The 16,305-nt window shown below is 43.8% G+C and overlaps 1 long non-coding RNA gene across 1 annotated transcript; it reads left to right on the top strand.

The window, feature by feature from the left end:
* The first annotated feature begins 10,737 nt into the window (after positions 1–10,737).
* LOC123574456 (uncharacterized) lies at positions 10,738–15,963 on the top strand. The gene is made up of 3 exons (XR_006699342.3): positions 10,738–10,910; positions 12,559–12,635; positions 15,561–15,963. It is a non-coding gene; the product is annotated as an uncharacterized lncRNA (long non-coding RNA).
* The last annotated feature ends 342 nt before the right edge of the window (positions 15,964–16,305 follow it).

Genomic DNA, 16,305 nt, shown 5'->3' with positions numbered 1-16,305 from the left:
TGTGGGCAGAGCTTGGGCTTCTCCCAACCCTGAGGGGCTACCGGGAGGTGCAGGTGGGAGCTCCAGGCTAGAGAGGGAGGGAGGAGAGAAGCTCTGGCAGAGAACGCTGACCAAGAGGAGGCAGGGCAAACAGGCTGTGCTGACCTCAGCTCAGGGAACCTCTCGGGGGAGACAAGAAGACAGGTGGCCAGTGGGCCTGGGGAGGTGGTATTGTCTTCAGGGGCCTCTGGGAGAGCAGGCCAGGCAGGACAGAAGGCAGCACAGCCGCTGAGGGCTGTAGAAGCTCTCTGTGTGGTGAGAGCTGGGGACCAGGAAGACTCAAGGGAGAAGGTGAGAACTTGGATAATTTTCATAAGTTTTATTGAAGTGAAGCATGCAAATGGCAAAACAGAGCATCACATTGACAGAGAGGCCTCTAACAGAACACTACAATCCTCCTCCTCCCACTCTCACCTTCTCCTGTGCACTCTCCAGAGCAACAACTGATGGTTTCTGGTTCTTCTTCTGCTGTGGTTACACACATCAGGCCTGCCCATACTTTTGCAGGGCCCGTGACAAGAGTATAATTGGAAGCCCATATACCATAGGTGTAAATATTTAATTTATTTATTTACTTATTTTTGAGATGGAGTTTCACTCTTCTTGCCCAGGCTGGAGTGCAATGGTGCGATCTCAGCTCACTGCAACCTCTACCTCCTAGGTTCAGGTGATTCTCTTGCCTCAGCCTCCTGAGCAGCTGGGATTACAGGTGCACACCACCACGCCCAACTAATTTTGTATTTTTAATAGAGACAGGGTTTCTCCATGTTGGTCAGGCAGGTCTCGAACACTTGACCTCATGTGATCCACCTGCCTTGGCCTCCCGAACTGCTGAGATTACAGGCGTGAGCCACCTCCCCTGGCCTATTTTCTTTTCTTTTCTTTTTTTTCTTTCTTTCTTTCTTTTTTTTTTTTTTTGTGACAGAGTCTCACTCTTGTCTTGCTATAACAAATTACCTGAGATTGGGTCTGTCGCCCAGGCTGGAGTGCAGTGGCATGATCTTGGCTCATTGCAACCTCTGCCTCCTGGGTTCAAGTGATTCTCTTGCCTCAACCTCCCGAGTAGTTGGTATTACAGGCACCCACCACCACGCCTGGCTAATTTTTGTATTTTTGTAGAGACGGGGTTTTGCCATGTTCGTCAGGCTAGCCTTGAATTCCTGACCTCAGGTGATCCATCTGCCTTGGCCTCCCAAAGTGCTGGGATTACAGGCGTGAGACACCACACCTGGCCATATGTGTAAATATTTTAAAGTTATAAATTCTACAGAAGATTTAATATGTTCTATTCTCCAATCCATGACAAATGTGTCTTGATAACTACCTGGAAGACCAAATTCAAAATTTAGAATTCTTGGTGTCCTCATAAAGAGGGGAAATTTGGATACAGAAGGAAGACAAGGTGAAGACACAGGGAGATCATAAAATGGAGATGAAAGCAGCTGGTGGAGCCGTGCATCTGCAAGCACCAGAGATCGCCAGCAAGCAAGAGATTCTAGTGGAGAGGCCTGGAACAGATCCTCCCCTGCAGAAACCAACACTGCTGGCACCTTGATTTCAACCTCAGCCTCCAGAACTGTAAGATGATAAATTTTTGTGGTTTGAGTCACACTGTTTTATTTATTTATTTATTTATTTTTTAAAATAAAGTCTTGCTCTGTCGCCCAGGCTGGAGTACAGTGGTATGATCTTGGCTCACCGCAACCTCCGCCTCCCAAGTTCAAGCGATTCTCCTGCCTCAGCCTCCTGAGTAGTTCGGATTACAGGCTCCTGCCACCACGCCTGGCTAATTTTCATATTTTTAGTGGAGATGGGGTTTCACCACATTGACCAGGCTGGTCTTGAACTCCTGATCTCAAGTGATTTGCCCGCCTCGGCCTCCCAAAATGCTGGGGTTACAGGTGTGAGCCACTGCGCCAGGCCGAGTCACACTATTTTTGATACTTTGTTATGGCAATCCTAGGAAACTCATTCACTCTCCTGTGAAAAACAAGGTTTTGGTTCATGTGCATGGCTCCCTTTCATCGCTCTTCATTCCTCCTGGTTTTTGCAAATTAAAATATTCTTGGTTCTTCTACTGGTTATCTTCGAGCTCTAACTAACAGACCTACTTCCTACTCCGTAGAGTGAAGATACAATCTAACGACTTCCCACTATGTAAAATGAGAAACCGACTTCTATCCCTCCTCTACCTCTCAAGTCTTTAATAGTCTTACTTTTACATTTTAATTGATGATAACATTTAGATACTATTCTGAAGTCATTATTATAACAGCTGCATTTTGTCCATAAATTGACTCTAAGAAAAAAATCAATAAACCAATATTATATTCTCATGCCTGTGTGAGTACAGTTCACTGTCACTGCTGAGCCAAGGAATATCCAAAAATTACATTTCTTTCCCTTCTGATCTAATGTCATGATGCCCAGGCTGCTCAGAAGGGGTTCTTAGCATCAAGGTCAAATGTATTCAATTTTCTTATGCTCCATCAACTGCTCAAAGACATGCCACATTTCATTTGCTTTGTATTTGGGCTACAGCTTTTTCTGCACAGCTTTTCATTTTCCTGGAGTTTCTAATTGCTTTCTTTATTCTAATTGTCAAAAGAATAATGTGCCTTCACCCAATACTAAAAATAACCCAGCTTTGTATACATATTCTTATGCTGATATTACCTGGTATTAAAAGCATCTACTTTCTTAATGACTTGCCTTATTGACATATGAGCTTCTTCTTTTTATTTTTGCTTTTCAAGCAACTGGAAGCCCTTTGATACCCTAAAGCCTCTTCAGTTGCAGAACCCAGAATGAGGCTGGGCTTTAGAGAGCCCCTAATCAGAACCCATTTGAAGCTTCACTCTCTTCCCTGATATGTGATCATAATGTTCCCTCTAGAATCTCATTGATGTTGGGGAGCTTTGTACTCCACGGAGACCCATCTGCTTTGGAGAGGTTTTAAGTGTCTTCTTCTTGGAACAACTCTGTCTTAGTTCATTTTTGTTGCTATAACAAAATACCTGAGATTGAGTCATTTATAAAAAAGAGAAATTTATTTTCTCGCAGTTCTGGAGGCTGGAAAGTCCAAGAGCAAGGCACCAGCAGGTTTGGTTGTGTCTGCTGAGGGCTGTTCCCTGCTTCCAAGATGGCACCTTGTTGCTGCATCCTCTAGAGGGGAGGAATGCCATGGTCTCAAGTGGCAGAAGGGATGGAAGGGCAGTAAAAGAGTGAACTCCATCTGTCTTGTCTTTTTATTTATTTATTTTTTGAGATGGAGTTTCACGCTTGTTGCCCAGGCAGGAGTGCAGTGGCATGATCTCTGCTTACTGCAACCTCTGCCTCCTGGGTTCAAGTGATTCTCATGCTTCAGCCTCCCAAGTAGCCAGAATTACAGGCATGTGCCACCACATCCAGCTAATTTTTGTATTTTTAGTAGAGACAGGGTTTTACCATGTTGGCCAGACTGGTCTCAAACTCCTGACTTCAGGTGATCCACCTGCCCCGGCCGCCCAAAGTGCTGGGATTACAGGCGTGAGCCACCGCGCCTGGCCTGTCAAGTTTTTTATAAGAGCCCTAACCCTATCCGTTTATGAGTATGGAGCCCTCATGACTCAATCACATTCTCAAGGCCACACTTCTTAATACTGTTGCATGGGGGATTCCATTTCAACATGAATTTCAGAGGAGACACTATTATACAAACCATAGCAAACTCCAATAATCAGCAGGCTCATGCCTCTCCCTCAGGGAGCACCCAGTCAGGAGGACCACATTCTGTTTGTCTTTGTCTTCCTCCTTCACCATGTTCACACATGAGATGACCCCAAATGTCTGTGGGAAAGGATGAAAAAGTTCTCCCTCACTGACTGTTTTCTCTACTGTGTCCTGTTGTTGTTTGGTTGGTCTTTTAACCCATAAGGACTCTATCCCAAAGTAGAGGGGAGTTGGAGGGAGCATTGTGACTGACCAGCTTCTCTTTAGGGCATGTGACCCATTAGGCTGGGGGCAGCAGCACCCACACTTGAAACCCAATCTCTACTCAGGTAGTTCCCTCCCTAGGGAAGCAACCTCCAGTGTTATGGCTGGGAAAGAATTAGAAAACAATTAATTAATTATACTCCTATTTTTAGCCTTTTTTTCTTTAGGCAGGAATTACCAAAAATCATATCTACCTTTTTAAAAATTTGTACACTGTTAGTATATGCCAGGCCCCCTTTATACATACAATCTCCTTACACAAACCCAGGGTAGGTACTTTTTTGTTTTGTTTTGTTTTAGAGATGAGGTCTCCCTTTGTCACTCGGTTTGGAGCATAGTGGCGCTTCATAGCTTACTGCGGCCTCAACCTCCTGGACCCAAAGAATCCTCCTGTCTCAGCCTCCCAAGTAAAGGTAGGTACTTTTTATTGCCCATTCTAAAGAAAAGAGCACTGAGACTCAGGGTAAGGAATTTTTCAGTGTCCCCTTGGTTAGGAAATAGGTGACTAGAGTTTGAACCCACGTCTCTCTGATCCCGAAGCCCTGGTTCTTTCGTTCTTTTGAGAGGCCATGCAGACAGGATAGGTTTGGTTTCAGCAGGAAAGGGCAGTTTTAAAAACATGAAGGTGGCTGGGCGCGGTGGCTCATGCCTGTAATCCCAGCACTTTGGGAGGCTGAGGAGGGTAGATCATGAGGTCAGGAGTTCAAGACCAGCCTGGGCAACATGGTGAAACCCTGTCTCTACAAAAATACAAAAAATCAGCTGGGCGTGGTGGCGGGTGCCTGTAATCCCAGCTACACAGGAGGCTGAGGCAGAAGAATCGCTTGAACCTGGGAAGTGGAGGTTGCAGTGAGCCGAGATCACACCATTGCACTCCAGCCTGGGTGTCCGGGGGAGGTTCCGTCTCAAAAAACAAACAAACAAGCAAGCAAACAAACAACAACAACAACAAACATGACGGTAGACTTTGACCAAAATCAAGAGCCCTCCAGAGGGCCAGTGGGAGCTGGGATATAGGAAAGGAGCGGGGACCAGTTTCCTGTTGGCTCCTCTTTTGTGGATATCAGGAGCCAGTACAGGGGCTTTGGTGTGACAGGTCAGGATAAGAGCAAGGCTTATTAATCCAACATCTGGCAAAGATAAGACAGATTAGAAACTGGGGGACAGAAGAAGACGGGGAGGCCGTGAGAGTTGTTAGGAGGCTATGTCAACAGCCTACAGAAGAAGCAGTGGTGAGGGAAGGGGTAGTAAAGTGAACAGGTGTGAGAGGTGGTGAAGAAATGACCAGATGGGCCATCAACTGGGCCTAGGGTGAGCAAAAGGGACTTTCCCTAGACTGGCAGAAAGAATGCAGTCACTGTTCCGTGTGACGTTCACTAAAGCAGCTTCAGTGGTCTAGAAATATTCATTATTCCATCCACTCCATAAGTACCTCCTGGGCTTCAACCATGAGATGGGCAATGAGCCAGGTGTGGGAACAGAGCAGGGGACAAGAGTGATGATGGGTTGCCTTCATGGAGCTCACAGTATGGTGACATGGACACTGCGCATCAAAAATAAACTTTCTGGATCTGGTGTGGTGGCTCATACCTGTAATCCCAGCACTTTGGGAGGCTGAGGCAGGAGGATTGCTTGAGCCTAGGAGTTCAAGATTGGTCTAGGCAACATGGCGAAAGCCCATCTCTACAAAAAATAAAAAAATTACTGGGCATGGTGGCACATGCCTGCAATCCCAGCTACTTAGGAGGCTGAGGTGGGAGGATCGCTTGAGCCAGGGAGTTTCAGGCTGCAGTGAGCCATGATCATGCCTCTGCACTCCAGCCTGGGCAACAGAGCAAGATCCTGTCTCTAAATAAATAGATAAATAAATAAATAAATAAAGGCAGAAAGAGTTCTACCCTTCCCCCACCCCAACTCCTTCTTTCCTCTTGAGACATGAAGACCTGAGGACTCTCAGAGCCCTGGGTCTGAGCTCTGGGAGAGGGGACAGTCTGGTTGACACAACCCCCACCTCCCCGGGGCACTCTTCCTCAGCCAAAGCTGATTTTTTTTACCCTGAATATGCTCAATGTCACACTCATTCCCAGAACCCTTTCTGCACCTGTTCCCATTCTTCCGTTCCACAGGCAGAATTTTCTTTCTTTATGTTTTCTTTTTGTCTCGGTTCCCTCTGAGGCAGTTGTGAATGCCAATCAAAATGGCTGCTATGAAATTTTAAAATAAGAAAATACCATTACACATCTATTAGAATAGCTGAAAAATTTTAAAAATGTAACTGAAATTATCAAGTGCTAGCTAGCATGTAGAGCAGCTCATACACTGCTGGTGGGATGCAAAAATGGTTCAGCCACTTGGGAAGATAATTTGGGAGTTCCTCACATAGTAAAACACACATTCATAATATAACCTATGAATTCTGCACTTAGGCAGTTACCCAAGAAAAATAAAAATATGCACACAAGAACCTTTATGCACGTGTTTATAATCACCAAGAACTGGAAACAACCCAAATATCCATCAGCTAGTGAATGGATAAAAACACCACCACCACCACCAGGGGCACATAGTATCCGTACAATGGAACACCATTCAGCAGTCTAAAGGACTGAGCTACTGATAGGCATGACAGCCACATGGACGGAACCATAGACACATGATGCCAGGTCAGGCACGGTGGCTCACACCTGTAATCCCAGCACTTTGGGAGGCTGAAGTGGGTGGATCACCTGAGGTCAGGCATTCCAGACCAGCCTGGCCAATATGACAAAACTCATCTCTACTAAAAATACAAAAATTAGCCAGAAATAGTAGGGGGGGCGGTGCCTGTAATCCCAGTTACTCCAGAGGCTGAGGCAGGAGAATTGCTTGAACCTGGGAGGCGGAGGTTGCAGTGAGCTGAGATCGCGCCGTTGCACTCCAACCTGGGCAACAGAGAGAGACTTTGTCTCCAAAAAGAAGAAGAAGAAGAAGGAGGAGGAGGAGGAGGAAGAGGAGGAGGAGGAGGAGGAGGAGGAGGAGAAGAAAGAAACATGATGCGAATGACAGACAGGATCACCAATATTTCAGAAAGACAATCCAGGCTGGGCGCAGCGGCTCACGCCTGTAATCCCAGCACTTTGGGAGGCCGAGGTGGGTGGATCATGAGGTCAGGAGATCGAGACCAGCCTGGCTAACACGGTGAAATCCCGTCTCTACTAAAAATACAAAAAATTAGCCAGGCCTGGTGGCAGGCACCTGTAGTCCCAGCTACTCGGGAGGCTGAGGCAGGAGAATGGCATGAACCTGGGAGGCGGAGGTTGCAGTGAGCCGAGATCACGCCACTGCACTCCAGCCTGGGCGACAGTGCAAGACTCTATCTCAAAAAAAAGAAAAAAAAAGAAAGACAACCCAAGACACGGCCATGCTATGCCAGACCAATACAAAAGCCATACTAATACCATATATAATAAATAATTATACACATATGTGCTGTTGCTTTTAAGGCACTTAGAAAGGAAGATAGGTACTTATTTGAAGTTATATATTCTGATTTATTTATATTTCTGTTATATAAATGTTATTTAAACCAGACAATAGGACTAGCTAATAGCAACTAGGGATAATTAATAGTAAGGCTAATTAAATATGTGTGAAAAAAATAAAACAATATTTTTATACTGTTTTTATCCTCAGATATAGCAATTTGTTTTTAACTTTTTAAAAGTCCTTATTGAATACTTAAGGTTTATAGGCTATTTATTTTATATTATTAAGATTAAACATAAGACTTCTAAAAAGGAAAACATAACTATTCACAATAGCAAAGACATGGAATCAACCTAAATACCCATCAATGATAGACTGGATAAAGAAAATGTGGCACATATAGATCATGGAATACTATGCAGCCATAAAAAGGAATGAGATCATGTCCTTTGCAGGGTCATGGATGGTATTGGAAGCCATTGTCCTCAGCAAACTAACGCAGGAGCAGAAAACCAAACACTGCATGTTCTCACTTATAAGTGGGAGGTGAATGATGGGAACACATGGAAACATCGGGGGAATAACACACAATGGGGCCTGTCAGTGGGTGGAGGGTGGGAGAAAGGAAAACATCAGGAAGAATAGCTAATAGATGCTGGGCCGGCTTAACACTGAGATGATGGGATGATCAGTGCAGCAAACCACCATGACACATGTTTACCTGTGTAACAAACCTGCACATCCTGCACATGAACCCCTGAATTTAAAATAAAAGTTGGAAAAGAATAAAAAAAGGAAGCCAAAAAATTAAAAAGGAAAATGAAAATACAATAGGAATGATGAAATGGGTATTTCACATATTTGATTTTTAAAAAATGTCAGTTTCCTTCTGTTCCATGCTACAGTAAGATGCCTTTTATTCCTTCAGCTTCCTTTCCTAATAATATTTCTCTGAATTGCCTGTGGCATTTAGGACACTCATCTTTTCTTTTATGCAATGATAAAACTGAATCGAGATAAGTATAACATTCACTTTGGCCTGCGGCTCTGCTCTTCTCAAGCCCACATTACATTGATTCCTAGTGTCAGTCTGATGTGATGACACAAGGCTAAATATCTTCTCAACAACACTGTGAGGGCATGGAGTACTTAGGCTTTTATTTACTAGCAACAGCAGATTTTTTTTTTTTTTTTTTTTTGAGACAGAGTCTCACTCTGTCGCCCAGGCTGGAGTGCAGTGGCGCGAACTCCGCTCACTGCAAGCTCCTCCTCCCAGGTTCACGCTGTTCTCCTGCCTCAGCCTCCCGAGTAGCTGGGACTACAGGTGCCCACCACCATGCCTGGCTAACTTTTTGTATTTTTAGTAGAGACAGGGTTTCACCGTGTTAGCCAGGATGGTCTCGATCTCCTGATCTCGTGATCCACCCGCCTCGGCCTCCCAAAGTGCTGGGATTACAAGCGTGAGCCACCATGCCTGGCCAACAGCAGGTTTTTAGACTTGTAGGAATTAATTTCCACCTCTCCATACATGTCCATGCCCTGTATCTACGGGCTTGTTTCGGTAGGCCAGTTGTTCGTCAATCAGTTCTTTTGCTTCCATAAATTAATCACACAGGCTATCGATGTCTAAAATGTCTGTCATTCTAAAACACTTCAAAGCACATTGGATGTCATCATAAGGTAAGCCTCTTTTCTCTGGAAAAATGGTTTCAAAGCAGGGAGGTACTTTGAACTTGTGAAATTGAAGCTGGATTCCAAATAAGTTGCAGTTTTAGTAAAGAAATTGAGAAAATCCTGTTTAACTTGGCTGTCCTTTCCTAGTGATAATTTTTTAAGTTTCAAAGCAGTCTTATTTCCAAGGAATGAGTCATTTGTTCACTAGATGAGTTTTTGTCACAACCTACACCTAAATGGAACGAGTTAGATGCACTTAGTTCATCCTTTTCTGTAGCTTTTTTAAAGATTATGAAACAGTCTTGGAGAAACGGCATATACATTTCCATTTTACAGTAATCCTTTTCTCCGTTCTCATACTAAATGTATTTCCAAAGTAGTGAAGGACATTCTTCTCATCCTACACTTTGAAAATATGATTTTATAGTAGGCCAACATGCCAACATCTTTTCTGCAAGACGTCTTGTAGGCATATGTCTAAGAAGGCTATCTCCTTCCACTTCCATAAAAATCAAAAATCTCATGAAGTACCTCTGCATGCTTTGAGGAAACTGAAAAGTAAACAAAAATGTCATTACGAAAGTGTCAATGTCACAGGTAGGCAAATCACACCTCTTTTTAGCAGTGTTATGTAAAAGGTACAGAGGGGTCAGGACGTTTAGCAGGAAATTTCTTAAATTTCCTTTGGTAAGTTTATAGACTGAATGGAATTTTCCAAAATTTACATTTGCACCATTTGCAAATATGCAGATAGATGAGTAAGTCTAGTTTGCATTTGAACACAATATCAACAATCTTTTGTTTTATGTATTCTGTGATTTCATCACAATCTTCATTGAAGTCAGGAAAACAACTTGAAACTCCCTTTTCCAAATAAAAAATACCTAAGAGACAGGGAGAACATGTTTTTGTTGCCGTGATTCCACACATTGCTTGATAGAGTTTAGAATGCATGCTTGTTGGAGTAGTTCTCAGAATCAGTTCTATACCATAAAGGGTCAACCCATCTGTTATCAAAATTTCCCCTTTTGTTCCCACTTGGGCCATTTCAGTTGCAACTTCTGAATCAGGAAATGTAACTTCACTCAGTTTCATACAGCTTCAAGGAAAAAATATGATAATGAGAGTTTGTTTGTGTGATAAGCCCAGGTGAATTCAGTGGCTGCTATTTTCAACTGGGCGTTAATGTCTTTTTGGAAGATGAGAAAACTTGAAAGATTGATTGATTGATTTAGAAGTACCTGTCCCCTCCCAGACTGGTGAGATTCAGATCCATATGAGTGAACAGCTCTCCCCTACCTCAGGCAGGGCTGCTGCACACAACCCAGGAGGTACTCCCTGCACTGCAAGGACAACAGAAGAGCATCTCTGGGGACAAAGCAAGAGCATGTCACCTCCCCAAACTAGAGCCAGTTTTCAGGGTGACTTTTCTAGACTAATGCACAGCTGTTCAACTGTGTAGATGGAAAGGTGGGAGGTGATGCTGTAATCATTGTAACTGCTTCTGGGCCTGACACATGATGGAGAGAAGTGGGGGAGCGCTCTGCACTGTGAGTGATCTGAGGATTTCACTAACATAACATCCTCAATTCTCTGCCTTAGGCAGGGAGGCAGGGAGGGTGAGCAGGTGCAGATCCTCGGGTGCGGCCAGCATTCAAGCAAGAGGGAGCACGTTGCGTGTGCAGGTTGGATGCATCTTTGTCATCAGTCATCCAGGAGAAGGACAGTGCTCCAGTCAGCACCCCAGGAACAAACAGGTGCTCTGTCGAACTAAGAAGGACCAGGCAGAGGTCAACTGGTTGTAAGAGATTCCCAGGAAAGACAGAGGGCTAGGCTACTGGGTCACGGGTTAGCCAGCAATAAGGCCAGTGGGAGGAGATAAGTGACTCTCGGCCTGCAGCCTGAGCACCAAAGAGCATACAAAGCGGAGGGAAAATGTCTTTTATTGTTGGATAATTACCTTGTTTCTAGCTCGTTGCTATTACAAACAGAGGACAAGGAATAATCAGCTGAAAATGGATTCAAATGATATTTTTAGGTAAAGAGAAAAAGAAAAATCCATCAAAATTAAGAAATCAGACCATTAAAATGCTTAAAGATGCATAAATGTTTGCAAAACCTCTCTATGGGGAAGAAATTAATCAGATGGGGGAAACCAGTGATTGGGGATGTTCAGTGCTGGGGACATTCATGTGCGCCCAGATTGCTTTGGATGAGTCTATTTTTTGCCACAGTGAGATGTTGGTTCTGTTGGGCAATGTCGTTTTCCCATGCCTCTCAGAGTGACAGATTCCAGAAAGCTGGCAGAGATGCAGGGTTTGTCAGAGGACAGACATGAGATCCAGAAATAGGCCAGAGCCAGTCGAGAATGATGAAAAGATAAACAAGGCCCAGCAAAGCTGCGGGGGATGGGGACCGGCCTTAGCAGCAGTGTCAGGGAAAGGGTGAACAGATTTTAGTAGACTCAGCTTCCTCAAGAGCAGCTGCAACCCGCAGATCAACTTCCTGCCTCAGCAATAGGGTGGGCCAGGCTGCTGTAGAGACACATCCAGTTGCAAGCTGGAGAAAGTAAATATGGAGAGAGCAAGGCAAGGGCTAGCAGAGAGCTCAAGCAACTAGCAATCATTTGTGCATTTCCAACCCGTTATTTGAGCTTCTTGTGACACTGTCATAGTTAACCATGTGAACACAATTACTGCCACCCAGTCACCAACTCCTGCAGGAGCAAGGACTTTTAGAGATCTGCTTCTAAATGATGTAACTCTCTCGGAAAAGTAACTTAACTGTTCCCACTCTGTGACTGCATTCATTTCCATGGCAGCACCATGTGTTTCCAGAATCCCTGGCAGCTGCTATAGCTGTGAACGAGGAGAGCATAGCTCCTGGAGCAAGCAGAGGCCAGACACCAGCTCTCCCAGCTTCCTTCTCTGTCTCCTGAGTTCAGCATCTGTTCGTTCATTCATTCATTCATTCATTCATAAGGCACATATGAAGTACCCACTATGCCTCAAGCACAGTCTAAGTTCTAGGGAAGAAAGGTGAATGAGCTCTATTCCTGACTGCAGTCAGGTTTCTGATATTGACTAAGTTTTCATCCCCAGAAAATGGTGACTGTATTTTGTCAAATAAAAACAAATCCAGAATTAGAGAGGGAGGGAGAGGCTTTAATTAGAAAGACGATTGCAATATGGAGAAAGCTCCCATCTCAGAAATCTGTGAGTGTTTCAAAATCAAACAGAAATAAGTTTTTCTTTCACAGGGTAATGAGAGGACAAGCAGAGGTAGGCAAACGTTTGTAAGGGGAGCTGGGCACACAAGGGGTGGGGTCTGGCGAAAATGTGCCTAGCTGATTCCCAGGAGGAGCTGATAAGGGGTCACAATCCATTTTCTGTTACACTTGCTCAGGCTTGGAGGAAAGCAGACCTCAGAAGCCTGGAGGAAAGAGAGAAGCTGCCTAAACCTTGGCCAAGCCAGAGCAGAGGGTAAGAAACAGGCCACTGTGGACACCTGGTCAATCTCCAGCAACCGATGCTTTCGATGAGTGTCAGATGGGCGGCTGATGAGCACCGGGCCTTGGCTGATGAGCTGCATTCCTCAGCCATTCTCCAATAACCATCCGCTCACACGTCTACACACAGACAGACCCACAGGGCTCCTTTCCTGTGGTGATTTTGATTGCTTACTCTATATTTTATCATTTTCTAGGCCACAAACAGTAGCTTCCTTCTGATGGGAAAAATTCAACCTAATTAAACCCGAAGCACACCCAATCGCCAAAGAAAGATGAAGCAGATATATTCCTTTGTTTCTTGAATAGAAAAGCCAGAAGAATAGAAATAGGATTTATAACTTCCTGACTGTAAGAGGAAAAATACCATAAATAAAACCTGACCTATCTAACAAAGGGCACAAAAGGGGGTGGGAGGCAAAAAATCATGGCAGATAGAAAACTCAAAGTGTTAGGAATCAACCCAGACATATCATTAAGCATAAGAAATTGTGAATAAGTTGTCATAAATTAAAGGAAAGACACTCAGATTGGGTTTTTGAAAATCCAGTTAGATGATTTACAAGTGTTCAGTTGTCTATTGCTATATGACAAACCACTCTAAAACTTAGTGGTTTAAGATGAAAATGATTGATCATTTTTCACAGTCTTGCAGGCTGGTATCTGTGTGGTTCTTCTGCTGATCTTGCTGGAATCACTCATGTGGCTGCTGTCAGCTGACAGCTCAGTCAGAGCTGGAGACTCCAGGATGTCCCCCGTGCCTGTCTGGGGGTCGGTAATGGTCTTTACTGGGGCGCCTCAGTTCCCTTCCATGCGGTAGTTGTCCTATTGTAAAAATGGTCATTTAGGAATACTTCCACTGCCCACTGGGCTGACTCACGGGCATTGTGACATGAAAGGTCAGGGTCAAATGTTTATCACAATATGAACTTGGGCTGGGCATGGTGGCTCACATCTATAATCCCAGCACTTTGGGAGGCCAAGGTGGGAGGATCACTTGAGGCCAGGCTTTAGTAGACCAGCCTGGACAACATAGTAAGACCTCATCTCTACAAAAAATACAAAAGTTAGGTAGGCATGGTGGCATGTGCCTATAGTCCTAGCTACTTGGAAGGCTGAGGCAGGAGGATTGCTTGAGACTGGGAGGTCGAGGCTGCAGTCAGCTGTGTTCATGCCACTGTACTCCAGCCAGGGCAACAAAGCAAGACCTTGTCTCAAAAACAAAACAAAACAAAAATGAACTTGTTCTAAGGCATTTGGCAATGAAGCAGCTGGGTAGTAGAGAAAAAACAAATTTTGAGATGTATAGAGCCAAAAAGCTTGGCTGGGGAAAACTCTTCCCGTTAGATACAGAAATTTGTGAGGACAGTACTCAGTTCTCATTAAAGTTTGGTCACAGCCAGCAGTCTCTCCTGTCCAGAATATATTCAACATTGCAAAATTGACCAACACTTTCAAAATTCTAAGGGAAAATAATTTCAAACCTAGAATTTTATGTCCAGCAAAACTATTAATTAATTGTCAGGGCACATTTTTTTTTTTTTTTTTTGAATGAGAATCATATGAAATTGAATTTATCAGAATCCCTACATCTGTGGGACACAAAACTGCAATAGTATTATAACTTCAAGATCACCGATAATAAAAAACAAATTTTGATCAAACATGCTGAAGAAAAGACTGAATTGTCTTTTTATTTTTCTCTCTGGAAATTATTACAAACCATTACCATTAAGAAGCACAGTGGCTTTGTACTATGTTAATTTGGCTAGGCCGAACTGTTTTTCAGAATTCCCTTTCTGGAATGTTTCCAAGTAGGCTGGCCACAAGATTTTTTTTTTTTTTTTTTTTTTTTAGCTGGAGTCTGATCCTGTCGCTCAGGCTGGAGTGCAGGGCTTGATCTTGGCCCACTGCAACCTCTGCCTTCCAAGTTCGAGCAATTCTCGTGCTTCACCCTCCTGAGTAGCTGGGACCACAGGTGCGCATCACCACACCTGGCTAATTTTTGTATTTTTAGCAGAGTTGGGGTTTCGCCATGTTGGCCAGGCTGGTCTCAAACTCCTGACCTTAAGCAATCTGCCCTCCTCGGCCTCCCAAGGTGCCAGAATTACAGGCGTGAGCCACCGTGCGCAGCCACAGAGACATTTTTGAAGGTGATTTGGAGGGTGGAAGAGAGGCAGCAGCCATTTAGTTGCTTACCTGCTGGCTGACCTCCTGGGCATGGGGCAGCAGCCGGGCTTGTACATCCTCCAACTTCTCCTGATCCTCTTTCAGTTTCTCTGACTCCTGGCCCAGGTGTGTGTTTAGCTCTGCGAGGCAGGGCACCCGCTTCTCCCACAAGACACATCATCAAGGTTGGAGACAGTTCTGCTCTGTCCTTATAGGTTCCACCTCATGTTCTTGGACTCTAGCTTGTTCTTGCTCTCCATGGAGTTTTATTTCCATCTTCCTTTCCACCCTGCCTGCCCTGCAGACTTCAAACTCCAGCATCAGATACAAAGTAACAGCCTTACAAAGCATGCTTAGTCAGCTTCCACAATTGTGTAAGGTTGAAGCCCTATAACAAATCCATTGAGAGATAGAGAGAGAGAGAGAGAGAGAGAGAGAGAGAGAGAGAGAGAGAGAGAGAGAGAGAAACATATCCTTCTAGGAGAATCTGCTTCTGCTTTTGATTGAAGGCCAGCTGATACAAAGGTCTTCAGAGCTACAACTAAAAGTTCAGGAGAAAATTACTATAAAGCAATGTCATGCAGTTTAATGTTAGACTACTTTCCTGGATTTTGTGGTTTGTGGTAATTGTCACCATTTTCAAAAACTGCAATTTGCTGTGATTTCTTTTCTCACATTTCTTTGATGTCTAATTTTCCACTTGTTCTTCTGTATAATTGCATAATTTTAGGCCTCAGGATGAGGATCCTCTCCTGCTTCTCTAGAGAATGTGCTCCATCAAAAAGAGAGAATAAACCAAGAAGGGGAAGACAGAGGATCCAGAATCAGGGATGATGGTGCACGGAAGTCCGAAGATGACAGCTGTGCATCAGGCCTTCAACAACCAGAATGGGAGCAGAAGGATGGGGGGCTCTGGGAGTGTCTCCAAGAAAGAAAGAGAAACTGATCAAATAGATAATTTTTAAAATATATTGAGAGGAAAATACTTCTGCAATAAATTTTGGGATATCGTAATAGAAACTAAGAAAATAAACACATGAAAAAAACAAACAAACAAAAAAACCAAGGTAATTATCAACCCCAGGGAGAACAAAGGTTGTATGAGAAAAGAAATAAAAACAGAATTCAATACATGGATCAGCTGTGAACTGTTTGCGTAATTGTTACAATGTAAACATTGGAACAATCATGTCAGCAAAAGTTGCAATTTAACCATATTGGAAGGATGAAAGGAGAGTTGAGTGTATGTGTGTCTTTGTGAGAGAACTAATTTATTCACCCTCCATAGGAAGTCAATAGGTAATACAAAAAATTGAAAAAATAACATGAAAGCATGCTATTTTTGAATATGGTAGGAAATAGCAGAAAAAACTGAAAATGTTGAAAGTGGAAGGGAAAGCACTAGGAACTGGAATCGGGGATAAAGTATGGGACTGTTTTCTTATTATAAACCTTAGAGAGTTATTAATTAAAAC

Source organism: Macaca fascicularis, chromosome 7 (assembly GCF_037993035.2).
Source record: "Macaca fascicularis isolate 582-1 chromosome 7, T2T-MFA8v1.1".
Taxonomy (NCBI): Eukaryota; Metazoa; Chordata; class Mammalia; order Primates; family Cercopithecidae; genus Macaca; species Macaca fascicularis.
This window is presented reverse-complemented; position numbering and strand designations above follow the sequence as displayed.